At 34.9% G+C, this 18025-nt stretch overlaps 1 protein-coding gene and 1 non-coding gene across 2 annotated transcripts in view; one reads left to right on the top strand and one right to left on the bottom strand.

The window, feature by feature from the left end:
- TNNI3K (TNNI3 interacting kinase) overlaps positions 1-18025 on the top strand; it is a 310813-nt gene that overhangs the window by 67857 nt on the left and 224931 nt on the right. The window lies entirely within an intron of this gene.
- LOC125174218 (U6 spliceosomal RNA) lies at positions 6159-6262 on the bottom strand. Its single transcript, XR_007155341.1, has one exon. It is a non-coding gene; the product is annotated as a U6 spliceosomal RNA (small nuclear RNA).

Below are 18025 nucleotides of genomic sequence, written 5' to 3'. Positions count from 1 at the left end.
TAAGACCAGCTCCAACTAAGATGTTGGAATAGAATTGAGCATGATTATTTATAAGTCCCATCCTAGTTTCTAGCAGACACCAGTCATGAGGCAACACATCTATTGATTAAAAGTGTAGGTATGCTCTGGAGACCAGAAAATTTAGGTTTAACTGAGTAGGGGTGGGGCGAATACTTTATCTCTAACCCTAAATTTCTTTCTCTCTAACATAATTATAACAGGATTTACTTTTTATGTTGTTGTGAGGAATAAATGTAACTAAAGAGCCTAGAACCATGATTGGTATTGACATATGCAGGTTCTGTTTCTTTTATTCTTTATAAATATGCTGACAATGTGTGATTGTGCATTTCTATGGAAATGTATACAGGAATTCTGTCAAAGATATGACTATAAAATGCACACATATTCCCTTTGTTTTGTTTGACATTTGGGAAGAACATTTAATGTGATATCTACCCTCTTAACAAATTTTGAAGTATACAGTACCGTATTGTTAACTCTAGGCAGTATGTTATACAGAATTTATGTTTCTAGAATTTATTCAACTAGCATAACTGAAACTTTATACCTATTAAACAGCAACTCCCAATTTCTCCAACCCAACAGCCTCCAGCAGCCACTGTTGTACTCTCTACTTAAAAAATTTGACTATTTTATATACCTCATATGAAAGGACTCATGCAGTATTTGTCTTGTGATGCTTATCTCCTGTAGCATCATGTTCTCTACATTTATGAATGTTGTTGCAAATGGCAGATTTTTTTTATGGCTAAATAATGTTCTGCTGTATATCCATTACCACATTGTCTTTATTTATTTTTCAATGGATTCTTAGTTCGTTTCCATATATTGGCTATTGTAAGTAATGCTGCAATAAACATGGGAGTGCTAATATCTGTTTGAGGTTCTGATTTCAATTATTTTGAAATATCCGGAAGTAGTATTGCTGGATCATTTGGTATTTCCATTTTTAATGTTTTGAGGAATATCTGTAGTGTTTTGCATGACTGCTGTGCCATTTTGTATTCTGCCAACACTGTATAGGGTTCCTATTTTTTCACAACTTCACCAACACTTTTTTTTTTTTTTAAATAATAGCTATTCTAGGGATACCTGGGTAGCTCAGTTGGTTGATTTCTGCTCAGGTCATGAACTCACCATCACGAGGCTGAGCCCTGCATGGGGCTCTGTGCTGAGCATGGAGCCTGCTTAAGCTTCTATCATGCCCTCTCCATCTACCCCTCTCCACTCATGCTTGTGCGTGCTCTCTCTGTCTCTCTCTTTAAAAAACAATAAATAAATAAATAAATAAATAAATAAACAAACAAACAAACAAACAAACAAATAAATAAAGGCTATCCTAACAAATGTGAGGTGACATTTCGTTGTGGTTTTTATTTGCATTTCCCTGATAGTTACTGATATTGAGCATATTTTCATATTCATGATGGGTGTGTGTATGTTTTCTTTGGAAAAATGTCTGTCCAAGTCCTTTGCCCATTTTTTAATGGATTGCTTGGGTTTTCTTGTTACTGAGTTGTAGGAGATCCTTATATATTTTGGAAATTAGTCCCTTATCAGCTATATGGTTTACAAATATTTTCTCCTATTCTGTAGGTTGCCTTTTCATTTTTTGAATTGTTTCCTTTGCCATGCAAAAACTTTTTAGTTTGATGTCTCTTTGTCTCTTGTCTCTTTTTGTGATTGCAGTGACAGTAAACGTGTATTTGCGTATGTCCAAATTCATCAAATTGTAACCATTGAGTATGTACAGTTCTTTGTATATAAATTATACCTCAATAAAACTGCTTAAAAATAAAATATGTACACATTTCTCTCTTATCTGTGTTAGTAAGGAGTGATATAAGGAATTAGGAGTAACCTAGATAATTCTAGAAAATGTAAGAACATAAAAGAAATCAATAGCATCAATCACATTAAATGCTCATACAGAGAGGGGGTATAACAGGAGGTGAGTTCAAATTCATAGATCATTTACAAATCCCAGAAAGAGTTGAGTGTGGAGAATTAACCCATTGTGTCCTAGGACATGAAACTTTTGGATGACCCTAGTGTGACAGAGCTGCTCACCAAAATCTATATTCTCCTTCCTGGATGTTCAGGAAGACTACATTCCCCACTCTTACTTGTGGTCTGGTTTGACCTCAAACTAAGCACTCAATGAAAGTGAGGTACATCATTTTCAAGTGTGGCCTCCAAAATCTTCACAGCTTTCTCTGCATACACTTTTTTCTTTTCTTGTTGACTGGAATGAAGCCAGCTCTTAGAGGAACCTTGGGAAACATTTGGTGAAAATAGCAGAAACTTCTAAACAACTGTGTGGAAAAAGGCTCCATGCCAACTTGTTTACCTAGTGATTATTAGTAAATGAGCAAGAAATGAACTTCTACTGGGTTTGAAACATAAATTTGTGGATCCACTTATTGCAGCAGTGACTATTACCATATTATACTTATTTATTACAATGATAGGGTAATGGGATATAATGAAAGTTATAGTATATAGAAGTAACATATCAGATATCCATTTCTGTGGGGCTCCACAGGAAGAGGAGGCATGGAGAAAGGATTTGGAAGTGAGAAAGAGATAGAAAACATGCGGGGACTGTATCTCTGGATAGTTTTTAAGTCAGATCTTCAACTTTGACATTGATTCTCAGGCAGGCTGCAAGTGGTTAGATGCTCTTTGAAAGCCAGATTAGAGGGAAAGCACTGTAGAAGCCTATTGTGGGACTCACAGGAAGCAGAGTCACACAGACATTAGGCATCAGGATGTTTATTGGAACATGCCTTCAGAATCCACACCAAGGGAGAATGGAGGAAGCAGGACTGAGCTGGGGAGAGATTGGACTGTGATGCAGTCTCAGTAAGAGCTCAGTCAATCCAGAGAGAACTCTGAAGCTGGGATGACCTTTGAGAGTTTTCCAAGTTGGAATGAGGAGCCTGGGCCTTTATACTGGCAAAATAACCAGTCGTTAGATTCTAGTGACAGGGCAGCTCTCTTTGGCCAAGGGAGATCTCCAGAGAGGGCAGAGAGCTGAGGGCTGTGCTGTTAGCCCAGCAATACTCCTGGCATCTTGGGTAATACATTCTTCAGACATTAGAAAGCCCTCTTATCTTAAGTGATCAGGACCTACAATTAATTGGCTAATTGAAAAAACATTGGTAAAAGAGAGAACTTGTATTAAAAATACATACCATAGTTGAATATTTTATTTTCATTTTAACATAAATACACATTTATTCGTCACGCTTTATTTTTTTTATTTTTTTTTAACATTTATTCATTTTTGAGACAGAGAGAGACAGAGCATGAATGGGGGACAGAGAGAGAGGGAGACACAGAATCCGAAACAGGCTCCAGGCTCTGAGCTGTCAGCACAGAGCCCGACGCGGGGCTCGAACTCACGGACCGTGAGATCATGACCTGAGCCGAAGCTGGACGCCCAGGTGCCCCAGTTTGTCACACTTTAAATATGAAGCCAAAGCTTTTCTTTACATGCAAGTCCCTAAGTTGGTATTCAGGAAACTCTTGCTTACATAATACTTGTTAATGAATTAGATACAATTTATTGCTTTAGTTTCTTTTGAATAAACAATTTAAAATATAGTAATCGGAATATGAAATACCACTACGTTTTTTACTACTTTTTTCTACTTATATTTCATTAGTTTTTATTAATACCCCTATAAATTATATACATAAAATAAACAGGAAACTAATATTATCAGTTTGGGAATGAAATATGACTGGTTTTTGGAAAGCACGGGGTTTAAATCAGAGGAGAAATTTTGAAAAGATACCGACAAGCTGCAAATGTTTAAGCAATATGTCACCAAGTCTCGGTTTTGCTGCATTAGAAACAGTTATTTTGGGACTGGCTAAGTGAGATCCCCAGGTAGGTCTTGCTATGCAGATTTTTTTCAGCTTTATTAAGGTATTATTGACAAATAAAATTGTATATATTTAGGTTGTACAACATGATGTTTTGAATGTATATATGCATTGTGTAATGATTACTACAGTCAAGCTAACGAACATATTCATCACCTCTCATAGTTACAATTTTCTTCATGGTAAAAACACTTGAGATCTACTCTCTTAGCAAATTTCAAGTGTATAATACATTATTATTAACTATAGTCATCATACTGTATATTGGGTGCCCAGAATTTATTCATCATCTAACCACAGGTTGTTAGCCCTGAACATCTTCCTATTTCCTCCAACCCTGTAACCAGTACTCCACCCTCTGTTACATTGAGTTCGATTTTTTTTTTTTTTGGAAGTCCACTTGTAAGTGAGATCATGCAGTATTTGTCTTTCTGTGCCTGGTTTAAGTCACTTAGCATAGTGTCTTCTAGGTGCATTCATTTGTCACAAATGGCAGGATTTACTTTTTAAATTTATTTTAATGTTTATTTATTTTTGAGAAAGAGAGAGAGCACAAGCAGGGGAGGGACAGAGAGAGAGGGAGACACAGAATCAAAAGCAGGCTCCAGGCTCTGAGCTGTCAGCAACAGAGCTCAATGCGGGGCTCAAACTCACAGACAGTGAGATCATGACCTGAGCCAAAGTTGGATGCTTAACCTAGTGAGCCACCCAAGGAAAGCCCTTGGATTTCCACTTAAAAAAAAAAGCCAGATAATATTTCATTACATATGTATGTCATATTTCATATATCTGTTGGTGATCACTTAAGTTGTTCCATATCTTGACCACTGTGAATAATGCTGTAATGAACTCATAGTACAGCTACCAATCTGACATAGTGACTTTATTTTCTTTGGCTATATACTCGTATGTGACATTTTTGGATCATATGATACTTTTTTTAACTTTATGAGGAAACTCCATACTGTTTTCTGTAATTGCTGTTCCAGTTTACATTCCCACCAATAGCATACAAGTGCTCCCTTTTCTCTACTTCCTCACCAACACTTATTTTTGACTTTTGGTAATAGTCATACTATTACTATGAGGTAGTATCTCATTGTAGTATCTCACTTTGGTTTTGATGTGTGTTTCTCTTATGAGAAATTATGAGTATTAGTGATGTTGAGCATCTTTTATGCACATGTTGTCTATTTGTGTGTCTTCTTTATAAAAAATATCTTTCAGGTCCTTTGCCTATATTTATTTATTTTTTTTAAATTTTTTTTTCAACGTTTATTTATTTTTGGGACAGAGAGAGACAGAGCATGAACGGGGGAGGGGCAGAGAGAGAGGGAGACACAGAATCAGAAACAGGCTCCAGGCTCTGAGCTGTCGGCACAGAGCCCGACACGGGGCTCGAACTCACGAACTGCGAGATCATGACCTGGCTGAAGTCGGACGCTTAACCGACTGCGCCACCCAGGCGCCCCCTTTGCCTATATTTAAATGGACTTATTTGAATTTTTTGCTGTTTAGTTTTATGAGTTCTTTATGTAATTTGGATATTAATCTCTTGTGAGACGTATGTTTTGAAGATATTATCTTCTATTCCATAAGCTGCCTTTTCATTTTGTTCATTGTTTCTTTGGTTATGCAAAAACCTTTAAGTTTCATACTGTCTGCTTCATTTATTTTTGCTTTTGTTATCTGTGCTTTTGGTGTCAAATCCCCCCCTGAAAAAAAAAAAACTTATTGCCAAGAGCAATGTCAAGGAAGTTTTCCCCTGTGTTTTCTTCTAGGAATTACATGACTTCATTTAAGGCTTTCATCCATTTTCAGTTAAATGTTACGGGTAGTATGAAATATGCATCCTTTTTCTTTTTCTTTTCTTTTCTTTTTTTTTTTTTTTTGTATGTGAATATCTAGTTTTCCCAAAATAATTTGTTGAAGAAACTTTCCACATTGTGTATTCTTGGCAACTTTGTCAAAGATTAGTTGAATACATATGCATGGTTTTATTTCTGGGCTTTTTATTCTGTTCCAATGGTCTAAATATCTGTTTTTAAACTAGTACCATAGTGTTTTGATTTTTATCACTTTATAGTATAATTTGAAAGCAACAAGTGTGATGCCTCCAACTTTGTTCTTCTTGCTCAAGATTGCTTTAGCTATCTAGGCTCTTTTTTCTTTTAATTCCACTAGAGTTAACATATAGTGTTATATTACTTTCAGGTGTACAATATAGTGATTCAATAATTAATAATCTGAAACACTTCACAAATATGCATGTTATTCTTGCACAGGAGCCACACTAGTCTCTGTATCATTCCAATTTTATTCTATGTGCTGCTGAAGTGAGTACTATCTGAGCACTTTTGTGATTTCCATATAAATTGTTTTTTTTTTCTATTTCTGTGTAAAATGCTATTGGAAATTTGATAGGGGTTACTTTGAATGTGTGTGCTTTTTTGGGTAGTATGGATATTTTAACAATTTTAATTCTTCCAACCCATGAACAGTGGATATCTTTGCATTTATTTGTATCTTAAGATTTTTGTACAACTAATTTTTGTATGTTGATTTTGTATTGAGCATCTCTATTGATTTATTTATTATTTTTAACAGATTTTGGTGGGTCTAGATAAGATCATGTCATCTACAAACAGAGACAATTTTACTTCTTTCTTTCTGATTTGGATGCCTTTTATTTATTTCTTTTTCTTGCTGAATTTCTTTGATGGGACTTCCACTATTATATTGAACAAAATTGGGCATCCTTGTCTTGTTCCTGATCCTAAAAGAAAAACTTTCAGCCCTTCACCATTAAGTATGATGTTAGGTGTAAACTTGTCATATATGGCCTTCATTATGTTGAGGTACATTCCCTCTCTACCTAAATATTAAGATATTTTACCAGGAAGGGATACCAAATTTTGTCAAATGCTTTTTCTACATATACTGATATGATCATATGATTTTATCTTTTATTTTGTTAATGCAGTGTATCACATTCATGGATTTGTGTATGTTGGACCATTCTTGCATATGAGTGACAAATCCCACTTGATCATAGTATATGATTATTTTAACATGCTATTGAATTAGGTTTGATCATATTTTTTTGAGGATTTTTGGCGTGCATATTTATCTGGGATATTAAGCATTAATTTTCTTTTCTTTTAATGTCCTTAACTAGTTTTTGGTATCAGGGTAATGCTGGCCTCATAAAATAGTTTTGGAGTCTTCCCTCTTCTCTTTGAGAAGGACTGGTATTAATTCTTTGAATATTCAGAATTCACCTGTGAAACTATCTGGTCCTGGACTTTTGTTTATTGCGAGGCTTTAATTACTGATTCCATTTCCTTTCTCATTATTGGTCTGTTCTGATTTTCTATTTCTTCAATATTCAGTCTTGGTAGGTTGTATCTTCTTAGGAATTTATTTAATTTGTTGGTATATAATTGTTCATAATAATGTCTCATGATGCTTTGTTTTTCTATGGTATCCGTTGTAATGTTTCTTATTTTATTGTTGACTTTATTTGCATCTTCAAGCTTTTTTTCATAATTAACCTACCTAAGGATCTACCCATTTTGTTTATCTTTTTTTTAAAACCATCCTTAGTTTCATTGATATTTTCTATTGTTTTTCTCATCTCTATTTCATTTATTTCTCCTCTGATCTGTTGTATTTTCTTCCTTTGGCTAACTATGAGTTTTTTTATTGTTCTTTTTCTAGTTTGAAATATAAACTTAGGATTTTATTTGAGATCTTTCTTTTTTATTAATGTAGACATTTATCATATTAGCCTTCTTAGAACTGCTTTTGCTGCATCCTGTAAGTTTTGCTGTGGTATATTTCCACTTTGTTGCTTTCAAGATACTTTCCTTTTGATTTCTTCTTTCACCCTTTGGTTTTTCAGGAATACGTTGTTTTATTTCCAAATTTTGTGATTCTCTTTTTAGTTTTACTCCAGTTTCTATTTTCATACTATTTTGATCAGAATAGATGTGTGATATGATTTCTATACTGTGACCTAACATCTGATTTACATTGTGACCTAACATATGATTTTTCTTACAGAATGTTCCATTGTGCTTGAGGTGAATATATTGTGTTGCTATTGGATGGCATGTTCTGTGCATGTCAGTTAGCTCCATTTGGTCTAAAACATATTTCACGTACAATATTTCCTTATTGATTTTTGGTCTGGATGATCCATTCATTGTTGAAAGTGGAGTATTAAAGTCCTTTATTATTATTGAATTTCTGTCAAATTTTCCCTTAAGAGCTGTTAACATTTGCTTTATATATTTAGATGCTCCAATATTGGGTGCATATGTATTCATAATTATTTTATTCTCTTGATGAATTAATACTTTTATCATTATATAATGATCTCCTTTGTTTCTTGTTACAGGTTTGACATGAAGTCTATTTTGTCTGGTATAAGTATAGCTACCCCTGCTTGTCCTTGCTTTCCATTTGCACGGAATACCTTTTTCCATCTCTTCACTTTCAGCCTATGTGTGAGTCTACTAATAGGCAGCATATACTTGTGTCTTGCTTATTTTTTTGATTAAGACTTAATTTCTTAGAGCAGTTTTAGATTTACAACAGAGTTAAGAGAAAAGTACAGAAATTTCCTATACACCTCTGCCCCCCACAGATGCATATCCTCCCACATTATCAACATAATTCATCAGACTAGTACACTTTTTACAAAGAATGAACCTACATTGGCACATCATAAATCACCTAAAGTCTATAATTTACCTTAGGATTCACTTGTGGTGGTGTACATTATTTGGGGGTGGACAAATGTTTAATGATGTCCATCTTTACATCATATAGAGTATCTTCCCTGACCTAAAAATCCTGTGTTCTGCCTATTTGTCTCTTTCCCACTCCCCACCCTTGACAATCACCAGTCTTTTAATTTTCTGTATCGTTTTGCCTTTTCCAGAATGTCATATATTTGGAACTGTACAGTTTGTATCTTTTCAAGACCTTCCTTCACTTTGTAATATGCATTTCAGGTTCCTCTTTGTCTTTTCATGGCTTGATAGATCAATTTCTAGCAGTGAATGATATTCCAGTGTCTGGATGTAGTAGAGTTCATTTATTATTTACCTACTGGAGGACATCTTAGTCACTTCTAAGTTTGGCAATTATGAATAAATCTACTATAAACATCTGTGTGCCAGTTTTTGTGTGGGCATAAGTTTTCACTTCCTTAAGGTAAATAGTAAGGAGTATGATTGCTGAATCATATAGTAAGAATGTGTTTAGTTTTGTAAGAAACTGCCCAACTATCTTCCAAAATTACTATGCCATTTTGTATCCCCATCAACAATGTCTGAGAGATCCTGTTGTTCCACATTCTCACCAGAGTTTGGTGGTGGATTTTGGCCATTCTAATAGATGTATATTGGTATCTCATTGTTGTTTTAATTTACATTTCCTTGGTGACATATGATGTGAAGCATCTTATATATATATATCTTATATATATGATATATGTATATAATATATACATATATATTATATATATCTTATATATATGATTTATATATAATATATTATATATATATCTTATATATATGATATATACATATAATATATATATTATATGTATATATATAATATATACATATATATTATATATATCTTATATATGATATATACATATATATATTATATATATATCTTATATATATGATATATACATATAATATATATAATATATATCTTATATATATGATATATATCTTATATATATATCTTTTATATATATCTTTTATATATATTTATATATATATTTATATATATATTTATTTATTTATATATATTTTATATATATTTATATATATTTTATATATATATCTTATATATATCTTTTATATATATAAGATATATATAAAAGATATATATAAGATATATATCATATATATAAGATATATATCATATATATATATTATATGTATATATCTTCTTTGGTGATGTGCTTATTAAGGTCTTTGGCCCATTTTTTTAATCAATTTTTCACTTTCTTATTGTTGGGTTCTAAGAGTTCTCCTGTATTTTGAATAAAAGTCCTTTATCAGATTTGTCTTTTGCGGACATTCTCTCCCAGTCTGTAGATTGTCTTCTAATTTTCTTGATATTGCCTTTCATAGAACAGAAGTTTTTCATTTTTTTTTTAATTTTTTTTCAACGTTTTTTATTTATTTTTGGACAGAAAGAAACAGAGCATGAACGGGGGAGGGGCAGAGAGAGAGGGAGACACAGAATCGGAAACAGGCTCCAGGCTCCGAGCCATCAGCCCAGAACCTGACGTGGGGCTCGAACTCACGGACTGCGAGATCGTGACCTGGCTGAAGTCGGACGCTTAACCGACTGCGCCACCCAGGCGCCCCAGAAGTTTTTCATTTTAATGAAGTTCAGCTCACCAATTATCTCTTTCATAAATCATGTCTTCAGTGTTGTATATAAAAAGGAACCACTATATTCAAGTTCATCTAGGTTTGTTCCTAGGTTATCTTAGGTCATAGATCCATTTTGAATTAATTTTGTGAGGGCTGTAAGGTTTGTATCTAGATTCATTTTCATTTGCATGTGGATGTCCATTTGTTCCAGAACCATTTGTTGAAAAGACATCTTTGCTCCATAGTATTGCCTTTGCCCCTTCGTCAAATATCCGTTGACTGTATTCATGTCTGTATATTTTTGGTCTCCCTTTTCTGTTCTGTTGATCTACTTACGTAGTCTTTTGTTAATACCACTATCTTGATTACTGTAGTTTTATAGAAACTATTGAAGTCTTTAGTAGCATCAATTTTCTAACTTTAGTAGCATCAATTTTCTAACTTTTCTTCAATATTGTGTTGGCTATCACAGTAGCCTATCTATATAAACTTCAAAATCAGTCTGTAAATATCCATAAAATAACTTTCTGGGATTTTGATGGGGATTGCATTGAATCTATAGAACAAGTAGGGAAAAACTGATATCTTAACATATTTAGTCTTCTTACTTGAACCTGAAATATCTATTTATTTAGTTTTTTTTTATTTTGTCTATCAGTATTTTGTAGTTTTCCTCATATAGGTCTTGCATATGTTTTGTTAGATTTATACTTAAGTATTTTATGTTAATGTAAATGATACTGTGTTTTTTCATTTCAAATTTTACTTGTTCATTTTTGGTATATAAGAAAGCAACTGACTTTTGTACCTTGTAACCTTGTACCTTGCAACCTGGCATAATTGCTGATTAATTTTAGGAATTTTTTGTTGATTCTTTCAGAATTTCCACTTGGATAATCATGTCATCTGTAAACATAGCTTTATAGATATATAGCTTCCTTACCAATCTGTACACTTTTATTTCTTTTCTTACCTTATTGCATTAGCAAGGAGTTCCCATACAGTATTGACAGGCATAATGAGAGAGGACATTGTTGCCTTGTAACGAATCTTAGTGGGAAAGCTTTGATTTTTCTCATCATTCATATGATGTTAGCTGTAGATATTTTGTGGATAGTCTTTATCAAGTTGAGAAAGTTTTCCTCTATTGCAATTTTCTAAGACTTTTTGTTTTGAATGAGTACTGGATTTTGTTAAATGCTTTTTTACATCTATTGATATGAAGTGGTTTTTCTTTTTTATTCTGTTGATGTGATGGATTACAGTAATTGGTTTTCAAATTTTGAGCCAGGTTTGCATATCTAGAATAAATACCACTTGGTTGTAGTGTATAGTTATTTTTATGTGTTTTTTATTTATTTTCCTATTTTTTGTTGAGGATTTTCATATCTATCAGAGATATTGGTCTATAATTTTCTTTTTTTGTAATGTGTTTGGTTTTAGTATTAGGGTAACGCTGGATTCATAGAATGAGTTAGGATCTATTCCCTTTCCCTCTTTTGTTTGAAAGAAATTGTAGAGAACTGGTATAATTCCTTCCTTAAATTTTAATAGAATTCACCAGTGAACCCATCTGAATCTGATGCTTTCTGTTTGGGAAGTTTATTAAGCTGTTACTCAAATTCTTTAATAGATATAAGCCTATTCAGATCATCTGTTTTTTTCTTGTTTATGTTTTGGTAGATTATGTCTTTTAAACAATTTTTGTTGTTGTTGTTGTTGTTTTATTTTTTTTTTCCAGCACTCGGAATATATCCTCCTGCTCTGTCCTGGTCTGCAAGGTTTCTGCTGAGAAAGTTACTGGTAGTCATATGGAGGTTCCCTTGTATGAGATGGGATGAATTTCTTTTCTCTTGCTGCTTTCAGAATTCTCTGATGTTTTTTTCAGTTTTGACAGTTTTATTGTGATGTGTTTTTATCAAGTCTTCTTCTGTGGCATCGGTTTGAGGGCCACTGAGCTCCCTGTACCTAGATATCAGTATCTCTCCTCAGATTTGGGAAAGTTTTTGGCAAAGGTTTCTTTTAAATTACCTTTCTTCCCCTTCTCTCTGTCTCTCTGTCTCTCTCTCTCTCTCCTTTTCTTTTTTTCCTTTTGGGTTCCCATAATGTGTGCTTTTCTTTCTGATGGTGTTCCATAAATCCCATAGACTTTCTTCCCTCTGTTTCATTCATTTATCTTTTTTTTTCTAATTCGGTAATTTCAAATAATTTTTTTTTCATATTCACAGATTCTTCTACTTGACTTAATCTGCTGTGGATGCTATGTATTGTATTTTTCATTTCATTCATTGTATTCTCCAGCTCCAGAACTTCTCTTTGGTTCTTTTTTATAATTTCTATCTCCTTTTGAAACTTCTAACTTTGTTCATATATTGTTTTTCCTGATTTTGTTGAGTTGTCTATGTTCTCTTGTAGCTTGCTGAGGTCCTTAAAACAATTTTTTGAATTCTTTGTCAATTCATAGATCTCTATTTCTTTATAGTAATCACTGGAAAGTCATTGTGTTCCTTTGATTGTTTCATGTTTCCTTGATTTTTTTGTTTCTTGTAGCCTTGCATTATGTGTGCACATTTGACAGAGCAGTCACTTCTAGAATTTATGAAGTGCTTTAAGTAGAGAAAGACCTTCATCCACAGGTGAGCACAAGGGTGCCAGCTGGGTGTAGTGTGGCAGTTCCATCTCTGAGGAGGGCTTAGGAAAGTATTCTTCTTGTAGCTCTGTCAGCTAAGGTCAGCATTGATGAAGATTGTAGGGGTACTTAGCAGCCAAGTTTGTAGGTATCCACAGTGGCAGCAATGGCTATTGGGTTCTTTGGTGCAAAGGCTTTTGGGATTCTTTTGATCTTTCTTTTCTCCCATGGGAGAATTTGTGGCCAAGGGGCTCCCTCTTGGCATCACGTGTGGCCCATCAGTGCACTCATGGTTACAGTGGCACTAGTATCAGATGCTAGAGCTTAGAGTCCATGGAGTCGTGGTAGAGCTAGAGGTCCAGAGCTCAGGCACAAATGGAACTATATTGGCTCCAGGATCTGGGTTATGGGCATTCTCACTGTGGCAGTGGCTTTGCCATTCTAGGTGAGAGTTCTTGCAGAGTGACCATGGAGCTTGCGTCTAAAGAATAGGCATATTCCAAGCAGCCATGGCTCTGGGGTTTGAGGAGCAGACATGCTCACTGTGGCTCTGGCTCTGGAATCTGAGGTACACATGCATATGATGCTGCCATGGGTCTGGAGTGCAGGCATGTGTACAGCAGCTGTGGCTCTGGATTCCAGTGCATGTCCAGGGTTGATAGAAGGGGAAGCCCCAGTTCCAGGGTGGTGGAACATGTAGCAGTTCCTTCTGGGGCAGGAGTCACTAGATGTGCATAGCAATATCTCCTTCTCCAGGGGTCTTCAGTGACAGTGGATGTTGTTTACCTTGGTGGCAAAAGCTGCTAGTGTCCTTTCTGGAACAGGCCACTGGAGTCCACATGAGTAATTATGAGCTTCTCCACTGTGAAAGCTGTGAGGGTCTGTGGCTGCCATATGCTTCAGAGGCTGTTGAGATACTCAGGGCAAAAGCTACTGGGGTCCTCTTCAGTGCAGAACACTGGAGACCGTAGTGGCATTCGCTGTATGGCTGATGCTGATGGACTTTGACCTTCTTTGCTCCTAGCCATCTCCAGACATCTCAAGTATGCCAATGTCCCCAGCAATCCTACTTGTGTGATTATTCCCCATTTTTAGTTCCATTGTGTTGCCACGGGTTCTTAATTGGCCCCTGGGCCCTTCCAGGGCTATTTTCCTTCATGGATAGTTCATTGGGATTTTTTTAGGGAGACGAATGCGGCAAGAGAACAAAGATTGGTACCTCCTATTCTGCTTTCTTGCTGATACCACTCCCAGATGCTCCTTCACTAAGTCAATTCTGAGTAGCTTCTAAAGAGAGAGCTGACTACATGTAACATCATGGAAAATCAACTCTTTTCCTTTCTAGCCCACACATATATGCCATCCCTCCTACTTGAATAATGTGACATGACACCTCTTATTCATTTAGCTTCAGTGATGAGGCACCTCCTTCTAGCTGGGACGATACAAGGTAGCCAAGTGCAAAAGCTCTACCACCTTACTGTGCTTTCTGTCCTTACCTACAAACAAAATAGGGCTAACTTTTAGACAACTCCTACCACTTAGTTGCTAAACATTGTATCTTTTCAGGATAGAGGTTTCAAGTTGTGGATTAGTTTATTGTTGGATAAATTTCCTCACTTACCTGGTCCCTGCCCACAATTAATTTCAAGGTGCAAGCTTCATTGTCTTTGAACTATGCTCTATAGTAAATTTAGAGCTGTTTGATATTTGAAAACATAACTTTGAATCATTGTTCTTCTTTCACAAATGTGGAGCAATCTAGGAGTTAAACTGAATTATTCAAATAATTTTTCAGTTCTCATAACCAGATAAATTAATTCAGAAGTTGTAGGCTTCTAGCTGTCAGGGAAAAAAAAATCTATCACATACAGTGAAGGTTTTTTTTTTCTTTTTTTAAATTATTACTTAATTAGTTTCCCTCATAGAAAAAAAAAGGAAAGAAAGAAAGAAAGAAAGAAAGAAAGAAAGAAAGAAAAGCAAAAAGTCATTAGTCCAATTATAAGTCCCCTTGGTTCCAGAGAACTAGGACTAGATATGTTACACCCCCTAGTTTTTCTATGAAAATAGCTAAAAATATATTAACACAGAATATAATACTTAAAACATGACAAAAGTGGATGCAAGCCTTTCTTTCCATAATAAACTCCCAGGGCACATTTTATGAAGGTATTAAGGGCTGTAAATTATTTTTAATATAATTAGAAAATTTCTGTTATCTGGACCAAATTTGAGGTTTCTTTATTCTTAAGATATTTTATCATGTAAATGGTAGTGAGTCTTGCCACGGGTCTAAACATGAAATTTTGGTCTCTTTGTTCAATGGTCTTCTCTGAATACTGAAATTTTGTGTATAGAAAATCCCCTGTTCCTTACCTAAAGGTCTTTGCTCAATGACAAATACAATATATTTTGTGTAGGTATGTGTTGTGAAAGAATTTACAAATTTCATGGCATTCTGGCCTAATCATGAGTAATTGAAAGAAAAATATGAATTTTTGCCTCTCTAACTTTATAAAATAAACAGCCTTTGATAACCTCTGTGATTTCCATTTCATATTATATGTATTAAGATTGTAGGAGTTTCCTGTTACCTTACTTTTTAAAAAGGTGAACAGCTTTTCTGAGGATATATGATTATTATACTTCTTGTGTTAAGATTTACATACATTTATTCATTCATTTATTTTTTTTTAATTTATGAAACATATGGCCATGAAAAGAATGTCAGGAGGGAGATGTAAATACAGAGAACTTGTGGAACCTCTCTTCTATAGATTATTAAAAACAGGATAAATCACCATCAATCTTGCTTGTTGTAAGTAGTTACCTGCCTAAGAGACCAGAAGCAGGAGGTTCTTCTAGCTTCTCAGTGATCCTCTATCCTAAGATATACATGTCCTACAATGTATGGCATTGACTGGTTTGGGGTTTGGGTTTAGGGAGACAACATTTATGTAAGATACAAGGCTATCACAGAATTTGTTCATGGAATCACAGTAAAGATGAGTTAAGGACAAATAAAATGTAAAGAAAAAGAAATGGGGTGTCTTGTACTGAGGTTATTTATGACTGGTCTTCTTGCCTTTGCAGCTTTACTGAAAGATGGTGATGAGGTCTTATGCATTTTCTGTCCAAATAAACATATGGATTTTAAATGATGTAATAAGGACAGGTTAGAATAAGAGATCAATCTCTAATTATTCTGGACTACTTTCTAATTGGCAAAGTGTCCTAGCTACCCCTCACCAAATGGTCTTTTTTGGCCATTTCTGTCTTCATCATTACCTTGATGGGAGAATTAGGAAAAGAAGAGACCATGATATCTGGCTATTTTACTAGTCACTGATTAAAGTTCCAAATAGGAGAAATGAGTAATCTTAACTAAGATGAGAGCCAGGGATTATGTATTTCCCAGCTTTACTACTGACTCCTCTATTATTGTCCCTGTTCTCCTTGCCTCAGTTACTTAGCCTCTGCCTTCCTAGTTCATCCCATTGGGCTACTTGAGCTTTCCTGAGAAGACTCAGTTCTGCTTGAAGAGTAACCAGTCTGAACCTAAACAGTATTCAAAACAGCCTTGACCACATTTTACCTGATTTCTTCCTATGAAGTTGAGAATGTTTCACTCTTGTGGACACTAGAGACTGGGAGTTCTGTAGTCTTTATATAGTTGGAACTTCTTTTACCTTTTTCTTGGATAGCTCCTATGAAGCCTAAGCAATAATCAATATAGGCACTATATCTGGAGAAGTCACTTCCCCAATCCAGTGCCTCATCTTTGCCTCATAACACCAGGTTTATCTCTAGCATACTTCTCTCACTATATTGTCTGTCACCCTAGACAATGAGTTCATTAAATCCAGGACCAGGCATCTCTGTTTGTCTCACAGGCTTGGCACTAAGTAGGCATTAGGCGCTTCTAAATGAATAACTGGCTGACACAGTCTGAAATTGCCCTGGAGTCACAATTTCCTCACACCAATTTTCTAGTCTGGCCTTATGTTTAGGCTCCTCCTTTCCTAGCTCCATCTTGTCAGATTTCTTTCTAAGCCTGCAGTCCTAGTTTTTGTTTTGTTTTGTTTTGTTTTGTTTTGTTTTGTTTTGTTTTGAGAGAGAGATAGTCAGGGAAGGGCAAAAGGGAGAGAGAAAATCTAAAGCAGGCTTCATGCCCAGTGGAGCCTGACGTGGGGCTCCATCTCACAACCTTGAGATCATGACTGAGCCAAAATCAAGAGTTGGATGCTTAACCAATTGAGGCACCCTGGCACCCTCAGTCCTGTCTTCAAAAGTCTCTCTGAGGTTAACTGCTTACCCAAAGGATAATAATCCACCTGCTAGACTATCTTAGTGCACTAAGAACTCCCAAGTCCTCAGCTTTCTCCACAAATTCAGCCCCAGTGAATGATGTGCCCATTGCAGCTAGACTTGCCTTGCTTTTAAACATGGCATCAGGCATGATTTAGATTCCTGGACATCTCACTGCCTTTTCTATCTGGTAGGAAGCTGCTCTCTCTATCCTGTTGATAGACTTGATGCTCTAACCTGAGAGCTGAGGAAATTAATATTTATGAATAATTTACTTTAGTCATATCTTTTGCTTATTACACCATTTAATTTAATCCTTGCATAACTTTATTGAAGAATCTGAGGCTCAAATAGATGAGATGATCTGTACCAAATCACACCACTATTAAGTATCAGAGTATCTTACCCAAACTGGCTGACACCAAAACTGAGCTCCTGATCAATTTTCTGTAGAGCCAAAGACAGAGGACCTATGGAAAGCTTCCTCAGAGACTCTAACAGGAGAAAGTCCATTGCTTCTGTATATTCTATAGTATTTCTACTTCTACATTTGGCTTTGTTCTTATTTTTAAGATTATTCCCAAGATTTCTCATCAATAAGACAATTTTTTTTTTGGAAACTATACTTTCTATTATGTTATTCATCTGTCTTTGGTGAAAGGCTAAAATGCTAAGGATATATTTCAAAAGAACTAGAAAAGAAAAAAATCTTGCTTGTCAAAACTTTTGATGATAAATGTTTTCTTTATCAATTCTGATT

The sequence above is a fragment of the Prionailurus viverrinus genome, chromosome C1 (assembly GCF_022837055.1).
Source record: "Prionailurus viverrinus isolate Anna chromosome C1, UM_Priviv_1.0, whole genome shotgun sequence".
NCBI classification, from domain to species: domain Eukaryota; kingdom Metazoa; phylum Chordata; class Mammalia; order Carnivora; family Felidae; genus Prionailurus; species Prionailurus viverrinus.
Note: the sequence above shows the minus strand (reverse complement) of the source record. Positions and strands in the feature narration are given on the sequence as shown.